Here is a 13443-nt window from a genome sequence, read left to right on the forward strand (position 1 = left end):
GACATAAAAATGGCCAGCATGTACAAGCTACATGTACATTTTGATTCTGGTCTGGAGAAATGGCTTAGTGACTAAGAGTGCTTCCTGTTCTTGCAGAGGATGGAGTTCCTGTCCAGGTCCCCATATTTGGTGACTCACAACATTCTGTAACTCTAGCCTTAAGGGAAATTTGCTACATTCATGCACAATCACTACAACCCATAATTGACAATGAAAGTTATTGTCGAGTCATTAACTTAGTATGTACAGTCGTTTTTTGAAGAGTAACCATCTCTTATACTCAAGAAAGCAAATGATATGGCTGCCATTTGTTAAGAGACGAACGAGAATTAGGAATTTGAACTCTTGAGACTCGAATTCTAGCTCAGGAGTGCCAGATGATCTTGTGTGTAGCTTTTAAACCTTGTTAAAACAAGTACGTCATGGCCCTCAAAGACTTACTAATAATTTAACCAAGAGGAATAGGTCGGCGGTGTGCAGACTGAACATTTCACATCACCTTAGGGCAGTTCTGAGCCATAGCCTCTGAGACACCGCTAGAAGAAAAACTACAGTCAAGATGGAGCTGCTAGGCTCTCCAAGCCTGGCCACCATCTTTTCTGTAGTTCCCAAGGAAAGCGAGCACATCGCGCATGCGTAAACCCCCGGCATCCTCAACGCGCGTGCGCAGCGCAGCGCCTCCCCCGCCCCTCGTTGCTGCTGCCGCTGCTGCAGCTGCTGTTGACTGACGGCCCGCGCTATCGCTTCAGGTGAGTGAGTGTCTGCCTCCACCACAGCGGCCGGAGGGCGCGTGGCACGCTACGCCCCGCTGTCGCTCCCCTGGTTCTGTGGGCCGCTGGCCACAGGGCAGGCCCCGGGTCCTCGCGGTCGGCCTCTTCCGAACCCCCGGCGCCTTGCGGGTTCTGCCCGGCCTCCCGCGCCCCTGCCCGCACCTAGCCCGCGGCGGGCGGCGTGTGTCCTGCAGGGGTCGAGCCTCGCTCAGGAGGCCTGCACCCTGTGGCGCAGGGACCCTCTGAGGGCGTCACCGTCTTCCCGGCTCCCACGGCGCAGCTCCGGAGCTCCTAGACCTGAGCATCCGTCTACCCCGCTGCCCCTCACAGCCCAGAGAGTTTTGACAGTGGTCTTGACTCGCCTTGGGTGGGTTCCGTCCCAAAGCCACAGAGGTCTCCCTCTCTCCTGGGACCCCACGACCCCGGTTTGCATAAAGCCCACTTTGTAGTCAAGGAAACTGAGGCTCTGGGAGGTGAAATGCGGTGTCCAAGGTCATGGAACTGACAAGTGACACGGCCAGCTCTCTTAACTCAGGGGCTTGGGGCTTTCACGGCCAGAGCTGGTGGAATTTGATCTTGTATCTTTAAATGTTTTTGGAAATACACTTGTCATTTCTAGGGTTGTTTTTAGACGTCGTAAAAGTGGGCTACGAATAGAATTACCTTCTTGTCAGTACGGTGGAAGTGCTGTTGTGGTGACAATTGCGATGTTAATATGAGCTGGCTCTCTCCCAAATCCTCGCTTTGTGCCTGTGTCTCGCTAAGCGTTTTATTAAGATCGTTTCACCTTTGTACCTCACTGCCTTCCTGTCCAATGCTTCCCCCCTTCTTTTCCTTGAACCCTCCCCACCCCCCTTGCAGAGCTCTCCTCCTTGTCAAAGGTAGACTCGGAGCCTTATGGCTTAAGTAGGGAGGCTCTCCCATGGTGGCTCGCTGACAGAACATAAGCTTTGCCTGAATCCACCCCTCCAGCCCCCACCCTCAGCGCCCCAGGTATAATTAGCCTTTTCTAGCTGCCAGGACTAGGCTGTCTGGACTTGTGGAGGTGACAGAGCAGATTTAGCCAGTACTCACCTCCTTTTGGGACCTTCTGGCGCTGCTCCAGAGCTGTTCTTGAACATTCGCAAGCTTTAAGATAAAAAGGGAAGGCATTGACGAGGGTGATGCAGACTCTGAGACACCTCCTTTGATTTCAGTCCCAAATGAGCAGCTATAAAAATGTGTTGATTTTTGCCCCCAAAATAACTAGCTCAAACTGCCTTTTCCTTCCTTAGCAAATCCTCCTCCACACTTCAAAGACCACAAAATTTTCACCTTCCTGGTAAAGCCCTCATTGCTTCCCAGCTAGAATTAGATGATACACAACAGGCTGCAGGCCTGCGTCTTACCTTCAGGACTACTATCCCCTCGAGGTCAGGCACCATCTTTGCACTCCTGGATGCCAGGCTCCTGGTAGACCCTTGGTAAATACTGAATTCCCACTGTTCCTTGTCCTTACTCAAAGGGTGATGTCCTCTTGTCCTTCAATTTCTCTTTGTTGTCCCTCCCTTTAGATTTATCTTCTGACTATCCCCACTCATCCTTAGTCTACCCTTTTGTTTTTGAAAGTTTGCAGATAATGGTCTTGCATCTAGAAGTCTCCCCAACGGTGGAGCTGGTATAGGTTTCTTTAGTCTACAGGGGAGTTTTTATTTTTATGTGGCAGTAGGAGTGCCTGAGGCTTATGACATTTTAGTCTGTACTGAAGTTCATGTGAGATGCAGATTTTTCATTCTTTTGCTTTATGTGAGTTATTACCCTAGGTGACATCAGAGTGAGTGTAGTTTTTATTATATATAAATACATGTTATTTATAATAAAAATAATATTCACAAGGCCCTTTTGGGGACAGCAGATATATGCACATAGGTTTTCTTTATAAGTGAAGCTGCTACTGCTTTTGTTTGGTTGGTTTGGTTTTTAGATTTATCTATTTGTGCCTGTGTCTGTGCATGTATTAGGTCACTTGTGCCCCCACTTCGTGCTTGTGGGGGTCAGCGGACAACTTTGTGGAGTCAGTTCTTTTTTTTCTTTCTTTCTTTTTTTTTTTTTTTTTTGTGTGTGTGTGTGTGGAGTCAGTTCTATCCAGTCACTTTTATATAGGTTTTGTGGATTGAATTCAGGGTGCTAGATTTAGAATTGAATAAAACATTCCTTCTCAAGCAGTTTACTAGCTTACTAGGGAACACTATTTAACTGTGACATACCTAAAAACTCCCACATTAGGTTATAAACAAAGCAATATGAGAATATAATGAGATGACAGTCTGATGTGGGAATTTTTCTTTTTTTTTTCTTTTGAGATAGGGTCTCTTGTATCCCAGCCTGGCCTCAACTCCTGATCCTCCTGCCTCTGTCTAAGTGCTGGGCTTACTGGCATGTGCCACCACACCCAGTTTGGAAAATACCATAAAATTATTTCAAGCTGAAAACAAGCATTGGTCTTACTTTCTCACTTTGGTAGACGTGTCCTGAGAACTGAATCTGAGGGTACAGCTTGATATTCCAGACTTCTCATTCATTAAGAATTTGCCAGGCAAATTTTTCCCTTTTTTTAAGTTACCAGTGTTTCTCCTTTGGGTGAAGACATTAACCAGCAACTCTTAAAATTCCAGGTATGTGTTTAGGTCAAGGAGTAGAGGAGATAAGCACATTCATGGCTGTAAGGAGCATCTCGTCTGTTAGGGAGAAGATAACTGTTCCCCACCACTGAGGACAGTGTATATAGATAGTGTCAAGGTAGAGGGATTAGCTGTGGTGTGGGACTTGGGGAAGAGGTCAAGAGGAGGAGTGTACACAATAGCAGTGAGACCACTTTAGGGGGGAAATTGGGATTTTCAGAGCTTGACAGGTTGATAGTGTCAGAATTGAAAGGACAAGGAAAGCATTTTGAAGTTTGAGTGATAAAACAGACATGATAACAGTGTCTGCTGTGCTTAAAGGGTGAAACAACAACAACAACAAAACGGGCTTGATTGTATTAGAACTGCAGTTCTTAACCTCTACTGTGCGTCAATCAACTAAACAGCTTCTTAGCACATTGCTTCCCTTGCCTCCAGGGCCTCTGACTCAGTGGGTCTTAACAGGGGCCTGAGAATAGGCAGTTCTAGCATATTGCCCAGATCATGTTGATTCTCCTAGTCTGATGGCCACACCTTGAAAACCACAAGATAAGATAAGAATGTTGAAAATCAGGCTAGAGAGATGGCTCAGTGAAGATCATTGACTTCTCTTGCAGAAAAGACCTGGGTTCAATTCCTGGCAACCACATGGCAGCTCATAACGGTAACTCCTGTTTCAGGGGATCCAATGCCCTCATGTAGACATTCTATAGGCAAAACAATGTACATAAAATAAAAATAAATTAATTAAAAAGAATGTTGAAAAGCTAGTCAGAAAATGTCAAAAAACCTGTTCCAGAGAGGGAGAGAGAGAAGAGGGGGATGGGAGGAGAGAAAGGGAAAGGGAGACAAAGAGATAGAGACTGACTATGTGTGTTACTGGCATGGATCAGTTCTGGAAAAATACATGTAACAACATAATAGTCACTTCAAAAATGGGATGTAAGAGCCTGGGGAATTGAGTTTTGGAATTTATACCTTTGTATGTTATTTTTGCATTATATATGTATTGCTTTTATATTTTAAGAAGGAAAGAAAATGAGTCCTTTTTGAAGATTCATATTAAAATATTTATGGATTTTAAAAAGAGCTCAATAAAGCGATCTAGTCATCCAACAAATATTTTTAGTGCCTGCTGTATGGCAGATGCTGGTAGCTTCTGGAAATACAAATCCTTTACTGAAGCTTGGAGTCTGGTAATGGAGCTCTGCAAACTCCAACTCCAGTTAGTATCACATGCGAGCTCTCTAGGAGCTGGGATCAGGGCCTAGCTGATTATAGGCACTTGATGAATGATGAATGGATGATCAAATCCAGGCAGGAAATGAGGACAATATGGGGAAAAAATGACCAAATGGAAGGTTTGTTTTTGTTTTTGTTTGTTTGTTTGTTTGTTGGGTTGCAGGAGTGGAGGGTAGGGTGTGGGTGGGTGTGTGGGTGTGTGGGGTGATAAGCCTAGATAAGGAAACAGTTCATTAGGAAGAACTCTAGGGGGCAGAAGCAGGAAGATAAGAGTTTAAGGTATTTTTGGTTCCATAGCAAGTTTAAGGCCAGCCTGGACTACCTGAGACCGACTCAGAAAGGAGTGCCTGGGAGAGGAGGGGCCCTCTGAAGTCCAAAGATTAATAATACTGCAGGTTTAATGCTGCAAAGGTGTTATCTATTCTGAGAATTTCCCTTTCCCCTTAAGAGGCTGCTTGAGAACAGAACACAAAAACTTGCCAAGATTGAGAACATATATTTATGTGTTTCAGGATTTACTTTGGTAAATGAAAAAACTTTGGTTATAATGCTAACTCTATTGTAGTTATAACAATAACCTATAATATTGTAATTACTTTCCTCTCATATTTATTTGCATAAAATTAACGGATATATGGAGGACCTTAAATAGAAAAATGAATTGCTTTGAACTGGGTATGTAACTCAGTAGTAGAGCCCATGCTTAGTATACCTCAGGCTGTAGGTGTGATTCCCCAGCCTCCCTCCCCTGGAATGGTATACTCTTTTGAAAAAAATCCTGTGTTTTCTATAATTAACCCGAGAGGGCTTGACATATTATCAGTCCCAAGTAAACATTTGTTGTGCACACTGAAGGAAATGTGTCTTCTTTGCATGCTGAGTTTTCATTCTGTGTAAACATTAATTATGGTACTGAGCATGCTATGCTATTTAACCTATCGTGGGGCCATATAGTATAGAGTTGTTAGTCTCCCTGACTATTTATATAGGTTACTTTTTGTCTTTCCCAGAGGCTTAATATAGTAAATTAACATGAGTTTCCTGGGGCTGACAAAGTTGCTTAACCGGTAGAAACTCTTGCTGCAAAACAGAGTTTGATCATTGGATCCCATATAATGGTGAAAGGAGAAACCTTCATGTGCTTGCCATCTCCACACTCATCATCCAAACACACACACACACTTTTGTTGTTGTTGTTGTTTTGGTTTTTTCGAGACAGGGTTTCTCTGTGGCTTTGGAGGCTGTCCTGGAACTAGTTCTTGTAGACCAGGCTGGTCTCGAACTCACAGAGATCCACCTGCCTCTTCCTCGAAAGTGCTGAGATTAAAGGCATACACTAATACAGCCTGTTTTTTTTTTTTTTGGTGTCTTTAAGGAAGTTGTGGTTTTGACTTTTAGGAAAATAGTTGTAATCTAGGGGAACTATCAGTGTGATGGCTTACAAACTTACAAATCTAATAAATTAGGATAAGGAAATCATATGTAGATCATAAACATCCTATGAAATTGCTTCCCAATTCTAATTGTAATTTGAGATTTGAAATCATATCAACTTCCCATTAATTCATAATTATAATTTTTCAAGAAATAACATTTGTTTCAAAAACAGTTTATTAGAAATGGAAGTTTTATCACTTTATCCTTGCAGTGCTTCTACATTTTATACTTTGGGTTTCAGTTCATAGTTAAAAAGTGAATGAGGCCGGGCGTTGGTGGCCCACGCCTTTAATTCCAGCACTCAGGAGGCAGAGGCAGGCAGATCTCTGTGAGTTCGAGGCCAGCCTGGTCTCCAGAGCCAGTGCCAGGATAGGCTCCAAAGCTACATGGAGAAACCCTATCTCGAAAAACCACCCCCCAAAAAAGTTAATGAGCTTCATGGTAAAGATCAGTGATAGAATCCTTGTCTACCATGCATGAGGACCTAATTTTGATACCCAGTTTCAACAAAGAAAAAGAAAAAATTGAGTGTTTTCTTAAAATTATGAGATCTTAGCAGCAAGATCATTCATTGTATACTAATCTCTGAAACTTGGCAGAAAGAAAAGGGAGATTAGGTTATTGGCTCTCTTAATGAAGTCGAGGTGGGGGCAGAGCTTCTTCCAATAGTATTCAGCCTTGGAAAATGCTGCTGTTTGAAATGGTGTCAACCTGTGTTGAAGGTAATAGAACTTGGGTCCTTAGACATCCAACAAGTAGATTGCTTTTCCAGTAACCCTAGGTAGGTATTGGTCTGTTCCTTGTAATAATAGTCAAAGTTTGTATATTGCTTTTCTTTTTTCAAAATTTGTTGATCATGAAATTCCTAATAGACTTTAGAAATGTCTTAGTTACTTTTCTATTGCTGTGATAAGACACCATGAGCAAGGCAACTTATAAAAGGAAGAGTTTATTTGGGGCTTTTAGTTTCAGAGGGTTAGAGTCTAGGACCATTGTGGCAGGAGCATGGAAGCAGTTAGGCAGGCATGGTGCTGGATCAGCAGCCGAGAGCTCATATTTTGAGTCACAACCAGCAGGCAGAGTGAGCTAACTAGGAATGGTATGGACTTTTGAAACCTCCAAGCTCCATGACACACCTCCTCCAAAAAGGCCATACCCCCTACTCCTTCCAAAACAGTTCTACCAACTGGGGACCAAGTGTTAGTATTTAGGCATTTGTACTGGCCTGTGGAGTTCTGACAAGATATGCCCTCAGCTGCTTCCACTAAGAGCACCACCTGTGCCTATTCAGTATGTTCCTTTTATAAGGGCCCTGGCCACCTCCCATTCCCCCCCCTCTCTCTTTCTTTCTGTCCCTCTCTCTGTCCCCCTCCCCCGTCCCTCCCCCCCACTCTTGTCTCTGGAGGCTGGTCTCCCCTCTCCCCTTTTCCCTTGTTATGATCCTTTTCCATTAATAAAAAACTCCTCCACTTGAACTATGTCGCATGACATCTTTCTCTCTTGAGCAGCTTTTTAAAAATTACAACACCAGGTATTCAAATATAGGAGCCAATGGCAACCATTTTTATTCAAACCACCACAGAAACCAAACCTGAAAAAGTAAAGAAGAATTAATGAGTAGTTGGCCCAAAAGAGAAAAAAATTGTTAATAGAGACTGGTCCAAGATATGGATTCAGAGTACTAATGTTCAAATCCTTGCTCTACTGCTTGCTAGCTGTGTTGCTTTTGGCAAATTACTAAGCCAAACTGTGCCTCAGTTTCTTCTTCTGTAAAAGGCAACAGATTACACTGCCTAGCTTTTAAGTGTTGGAACAACATGAATAATGAATGGATAGAATACTTATCCTGGTACCTGACATAGGGTAAGCACTCAGTAATTGTGGCAGGTATGAACAGAAGTACCTCTGTTAGGGCTTTAATTTGTCATTTGCCCCATTCAGACTGTAGAAAGGAACAAATTGTTTCAGGGATTCTGCCTTCAGCTGGTAAGAACCCGGAGCTCTTCCAAGTTCTGTACCAGGGCCTTGCCAGCAGTAACTTCCCTAGTGTCTTGAGCTGTGTCCTTCAAGAGTGGAAGGCAGAAGGATGTGCTTCTGGTGCTAGAATTGCTTTAGATAAGTTTAGAAAACTCTGGGTTGGTTGGGAGTCTGTAATTAACAAGGGGGATTGCTTTGTTCTAGCAGTTATCTGTACCAAGACCCAGGAATGAATAAAATGAACACATAGGACAGACTTGGATTTCCAATTTGTCAGTCTCTGCAAATCTATTTACCACCTGCTGCCAGAACCCAAGAATGACATGGCAAAAGGGAGGGTCTGTTGTAAGGGGTGTGGTTATACTTTCTCCAGGGCCCAGGAGAAGCAAGGGTGTTTCCTGTTAGAATGAAGATCTATGAGTATCCTTCAACCGTTGATCCTCACTCCCCTCCTTTGCTTATGTAGAGAAGAAGGTAGCATCCGAAACTATTTCTTCCTGTAAAGAGATATCCAGATTTTCATTTGTGCAGGGAAAAATCTGTGAGCTAGATTTTAAGAGGTGTATTTGTTTCATGGAGTTGGTTTGTTTACTTGGCTTCCCAGGCTGTCTCTTGAGATCCTTTGCTCTATAAAGGGCCCCTAGGGGACAGCAGTGAAACCAACATCTATTACCCTAGATGTTTGGGAGAATGCTTAAGTCAATGGTTTTATGATTAGATTAATTCAGGCTTTAAGCCTGACAGAACTGCAAAGCCAAGTCATCACATAATTGTGTTTCTTATAGAGGGAAGTATGGAATGTAGCCCACAGTGTCCTGAAATGTCTTCCAGAATCTAGGCTTGGTGTCCAAACAGTGGTCTTAGTCCCATACACATTCAGGTGTATGGATTTAGTCAAATCATTTAAATTTTCTGTCTCTTCTTAATTGAAGGAAAGGTGCACTGCTGGAGACCAGTGCTTCTTAGCCTTAGCATTTAAGAATTACCAGTGGACCTTTAAAAAAAACAACGCCTAAGCCCTGCCCCAACCAGTTAAAATGATCTTGTATTAATATTCCTTAAAGCTCCTGGGTCCAGTTGTAGCTAAGAAAACTATAGACAAGATGACTAAGGATTTTGTTGCTTTAAATTTACATGTTTTAATTTATGAGAATTCCATACACAAGTACTATATTTACATGATGCCCACCTCTCCCTGTCTTCCTTCAGCTCCTCCTGTGTCTTCTCCCAGCTCTTCAAATTTATGACCTCTTCTATTATTATTATTAAGTATCTATAAAAATACAACACAAAACCTAGTTGGTTCATTTAGTATTGTCTTTATGTGTATGGGTTTAGGACTAACCAGTTTAGATTGGATAAACTTATCAGAGAATTTGTCCCTGGAGAAAATTGATTGTCCCTTTCTCAGCAGCCATTAATTTCCTGTAGCTCTTCATCTAGTGTGGGCCTTGTGAGATTTCCCCCATCTACACTAACATGTCAACTACATTTGTCATTATGCATGTCTTGTGTAGGCAACCATATTATTGAGATTTCATGGGCACATTTTGCCTGATTAGAAGATACTATCTAGCAGCAGATATCCTGGCCATCTGACTCTTAGTCTCTCTGCCCCCTCTTTGGTAATATTTCTTGAGTCTTAGATGTAGAAATTGTAGATGTATTGATTTTAGTTGAGCATCACACAGTCAGTTGTTCTCTGCATTTTGTCCAGTTATGAATTTATTTATTTGGTTTTGTTTGTTTGTCTCTGAGACAGAGTTTCACAGAATAGACCATGATGTCCTTGAACTCACAGATTTACCTGCCTCTGCTATGATTAAAGGCATGTGTCACCACATCCACCAGATTACATTTGTCCCCCCCCCCCAAAAAAAAAAGATTTATTTAGGGAACCAAAGAGATAGCTCAGTAATTAATAGCACCTGCTGCCCTTGCAGAGGACCTGAGCTCCATTCCCTGAACTCACACCAGGTAGCTCACAACTGCCTGAACTCTTTTCCTGGAGATCCAATGCTCTCATCAGACCTCCACAGGCACTTGCAAGTACATGGGCATATTAACACACACATACACACAAATAAAAGTAAAATGTTGAAAAAATAAAAAATAAAACACTTTTTAAAGTTTTTTATTTAAAACTAAAAAGTTTTACTTTTAGTGTTTGAATGTTTTGTTTGCATGTATGTATGTGTCAAAAGAAGAGTGCTGGATTTATTGGAACTGGAGTTAGGGACCATTTTAATCTGCTGTGCAGGTACTGGGAATTAAATGGGGTCCTATGCAGGAGCAGCCAGTGCTCTTAACTAAGCCTAATGGTTGTGGATTTCAGGTTGTGGATTCCTATAACAGTTTCCATCTGTTCTGTCTGCTGCAAAAGAAGCCTCTTTGGTAAAGGATGAGAACTATACTTACCTATGTTTTTTGACTGGGGAGTTGAGGTTATTATTGAAAGGTGTATGTTACTGCCGTTATCCTATTGTTGCTTGGTTTGCTTGGTTTTTGCTGTTTCTGTTCTTAGTCTTATTTTGTATTTCAGTGATCCACAGTTCATTTGTTTTCTTTCTATGGTCTCTTGGCTATGATTATTCCTCTCTTCAGTCTGAGGTATTACTTCCAGAATTCTCTGTGGAGTTGGTGTGGTGGACCTGAATTCTTTTAGCCCATTTGTATCATGGAAAGTTTTTCTTTTTCCTTCAACTACAGCAGCTAGATTTTCTATGTGCAGTAGTCTAGGTTGGCATCTGTGGGCTTTTAGAATTTAAAGCACATTGCTCCAGGCTTTTCTGGCTTTTAAAGTCTCTACTAAGTAATCAACTGTATTCTAGTGGGTTTGCTTTCATATGTAACTTGTGTTTTTTTCTCTTGTGGCTTGCAGTACTCTTTCTTTGTTCTGTATATTTAGTGTTTTGGCTATAATATGCTGTGGGGAATTTCTTTTCTACTCCTGTTTATGGTGTTATTGGATTCTTATATGTCCTTCCTTTATTAGGGGAAGTTTTCCTCTCTTCTTTTAGCTCTGATGCTGTGTTCCAAACAGTAGATACAGTGTAAGACAACAAGGGACCCTTTTTCTTCTTGGACACACAGAGAAATACCAGTGGTGAAATTTGCATACCATTAAACATGTATGTTATATCTGGTATTGTTGGGTACTCTTTATATGTTCTATTTTGTAAGTTAGCTGATGGATAGACCTTTTCTAGCTATCATCGTCAGCTCAGTAGGAGCTCTCAGCTCTTGGCAAAGTGGAACATTTTCCAGCAGATTGTGTTCTCTCATCCTCTTGTCTTTAAGGTAGTCGTTTCCCGAAACTTTTTAATTCTTCTGTCATCCCTACAAATAAAATTATTTGTTGAGACAAGGTCTCTCTATGTATTCCTAATTGTTCTAGAACTTGCTGTGTAGACCGACTGGCCTCAAACTCACAGAGATCTGCCTGCCTCTCTGCCTCAAGTGCTAGGATTATAGGTATTTACCACACTTTATGTGTACTTGAAAGTATAGATTACTTTCAGATATTCCCTTTTTAATGAAACTTTCTCAGTAACCACAACCTGTATCGATTGTCTTTTGTCTTAAGCCTCTGTAGCTTAGGGTAGTTTTCTTTCTTTTTTGATTATTTGAGGGAGGGTTTTCTGTGTAGCCCTGGCTGTTCTGGAACTTGATCTATAGACCAGACTGGCCTCCAACTAAGAGTTTCACCTGCCTCTCTCTCCTGAGTACTGAGATTAAGGATGTATTTTGCCATCACCCGGCTAGGATAGTTTTCTTAACTGATGATTATGCCCTACAGAGGTTGTTTGGCATTGCATGGAGGTAGTTTTGATTGTTAAAGTTTTGATTGGAGGATGGTGCTATTGCCATCTAATTGTAAATGTCTGGGATATTACTAAACATGGTAATGCATAGAACATATCCCCAACACTGTCTTTGTCTACGATGATCAGTGAGGCAATATGTGAGATCGGGCATAAAGTCAGTGTTTGCAGTTGGAAAACCTGAGTTTCAATTTCGGCTGTGCCACTAATTAGTGGTAGTAGTTTAGTTGGTCTGTTTGTCTTGTTAAGCCTCAGCTTTTTCATCTTTGTAATAGCAATGATGCCAGTACCTCTATTTTTATTGTGATAATCCAATAAGCTATTTGGGAGGGGGGGGATACATGAGTCTGCATGCTATCCCAGTGCACTGGCCAATTCTTCCTGACTTTTTCAGCTGTAACCGCTTTAGGACTAGCTGCAGCTGACTCTTTCCATCTTATTCTCCCTTAGTGTGCTTCGTGTTTCTCCCTTCATTCTGTTTTGGTAATGTCTGCAATTTTGCCAAAACAAAAAGTGATTGACTTTGCCCTTAGAATACAAATGATTATCTTGGTGTCAGTATGTCCAGACAGAGCCAAAGATAGCAAATAACCTTTGCCATGAGAGAATGCTCTGAAATAAGACAGTACTTTATTACTCCTTTTAAAAAATGTTTTTAAATGTGACAAGTTTTACAGTACAGACTCTCATGTTCCTTTTTATGATTTATTTATTTTTATTTGTTGTACATCAGTTGGTGTTTTGCCTTCATGTATATCTGTGTGAGGGTGTTGAATCCCCTGGAACTTGAGTTACAGGCAGTTGTGAGCTGCCATGTGGTTGCTGGGAATTGAAACCAGGTTCTCTAGAAGAGCAGGCAGTGCTCTTAACCGCTGAGCCATCTCTCCAGTCTCTCTCTCATGTTCCTTTGAATCAGACCAAATGTACCTACCTGCCTGCTGATTTGCTGAGTGACCTTTACCAAGTTCTTGATTCATACTTGGTTGCTAATTGCTTGACCTCTTAGAATTGCAGTAAAATGTGAAATATAAGGCAAGCACCCTGAGAAAAATATGAATGAAGTACACATTTATAGAGAAGTCAGAATGTCAGTCCTGTCCAGTACCCAAAAAGATCATTCTGCCCAGCTTCTTTACAGATAGAGAAACTAAGGCCTAGACAGGGAAAATGCCTTGCCCAGTGTCACACAGCCAGTTATAGGCCTCTGAAGTACACTCCTGATGTCCTTATGGACTCTTTCTGGTACTGGAACTGTCCATGTATCTCCAGGTTTCTACTTTCTGAGTGGACAAAAGCTTGCATTTTTGCATCTCTGGACTTTATGTCTTGTGATAATAGGAATGAAACCTAGTGCTTCACATATGCTAGATAATCACACTACCACTGAGCTGTATGTAGATTGACATGCTCTGCAGAGACCTAGCAGCTTCATCAACACTTTAGCAGAGCTTCTGTGCTTTTCTGTTTTCTATTCAGAGGTTTGCCATACCACTTAAAAGTCTCAGGTCTTGGAGTTCTTTAAAGACCTTTCTA

At 41.8% G+C, this 13443-nt stretch overlaps 1 protein-coding gene across 1 annotated transcript in view; it reads left to right on the forward strand.

The window, feature by feature from the left end:
* The first annotated feature begins 613 nt into the window (after positions 1 to 613).
* The window catches only part of LOC100754366 (protein NDRG3), a 62413-nt gene continuing 49583 nt past the window's right edge, over positions 614 to 13443 (forward strand). Inside the window, exon 1 of the mRNA XM_027421292.2 lies at positions 614 to 749. The gene's annotated coding sequence lies outside the window, so the exon portion shown is untranslated. The remainder of the gene's footprint in view (positions 750 to 13443) is intronic.

Source organism: Cricetulus griseus, chromosome 6 (genome assembly GCF_003668045.3).
Source record: "Cricetulus griseus strain 17A/GY chromosome 6, alternate assembly CriGri-PICRH-1.0, whole genome shotgun sequence".
In the NCBI taxonomy this organism is placed as follows: Eukaryota; Metazoa; Chordata; class Mammalia; order Rodentia; family Cricetidae; genus Cricetulus; species Cricetulus griseus.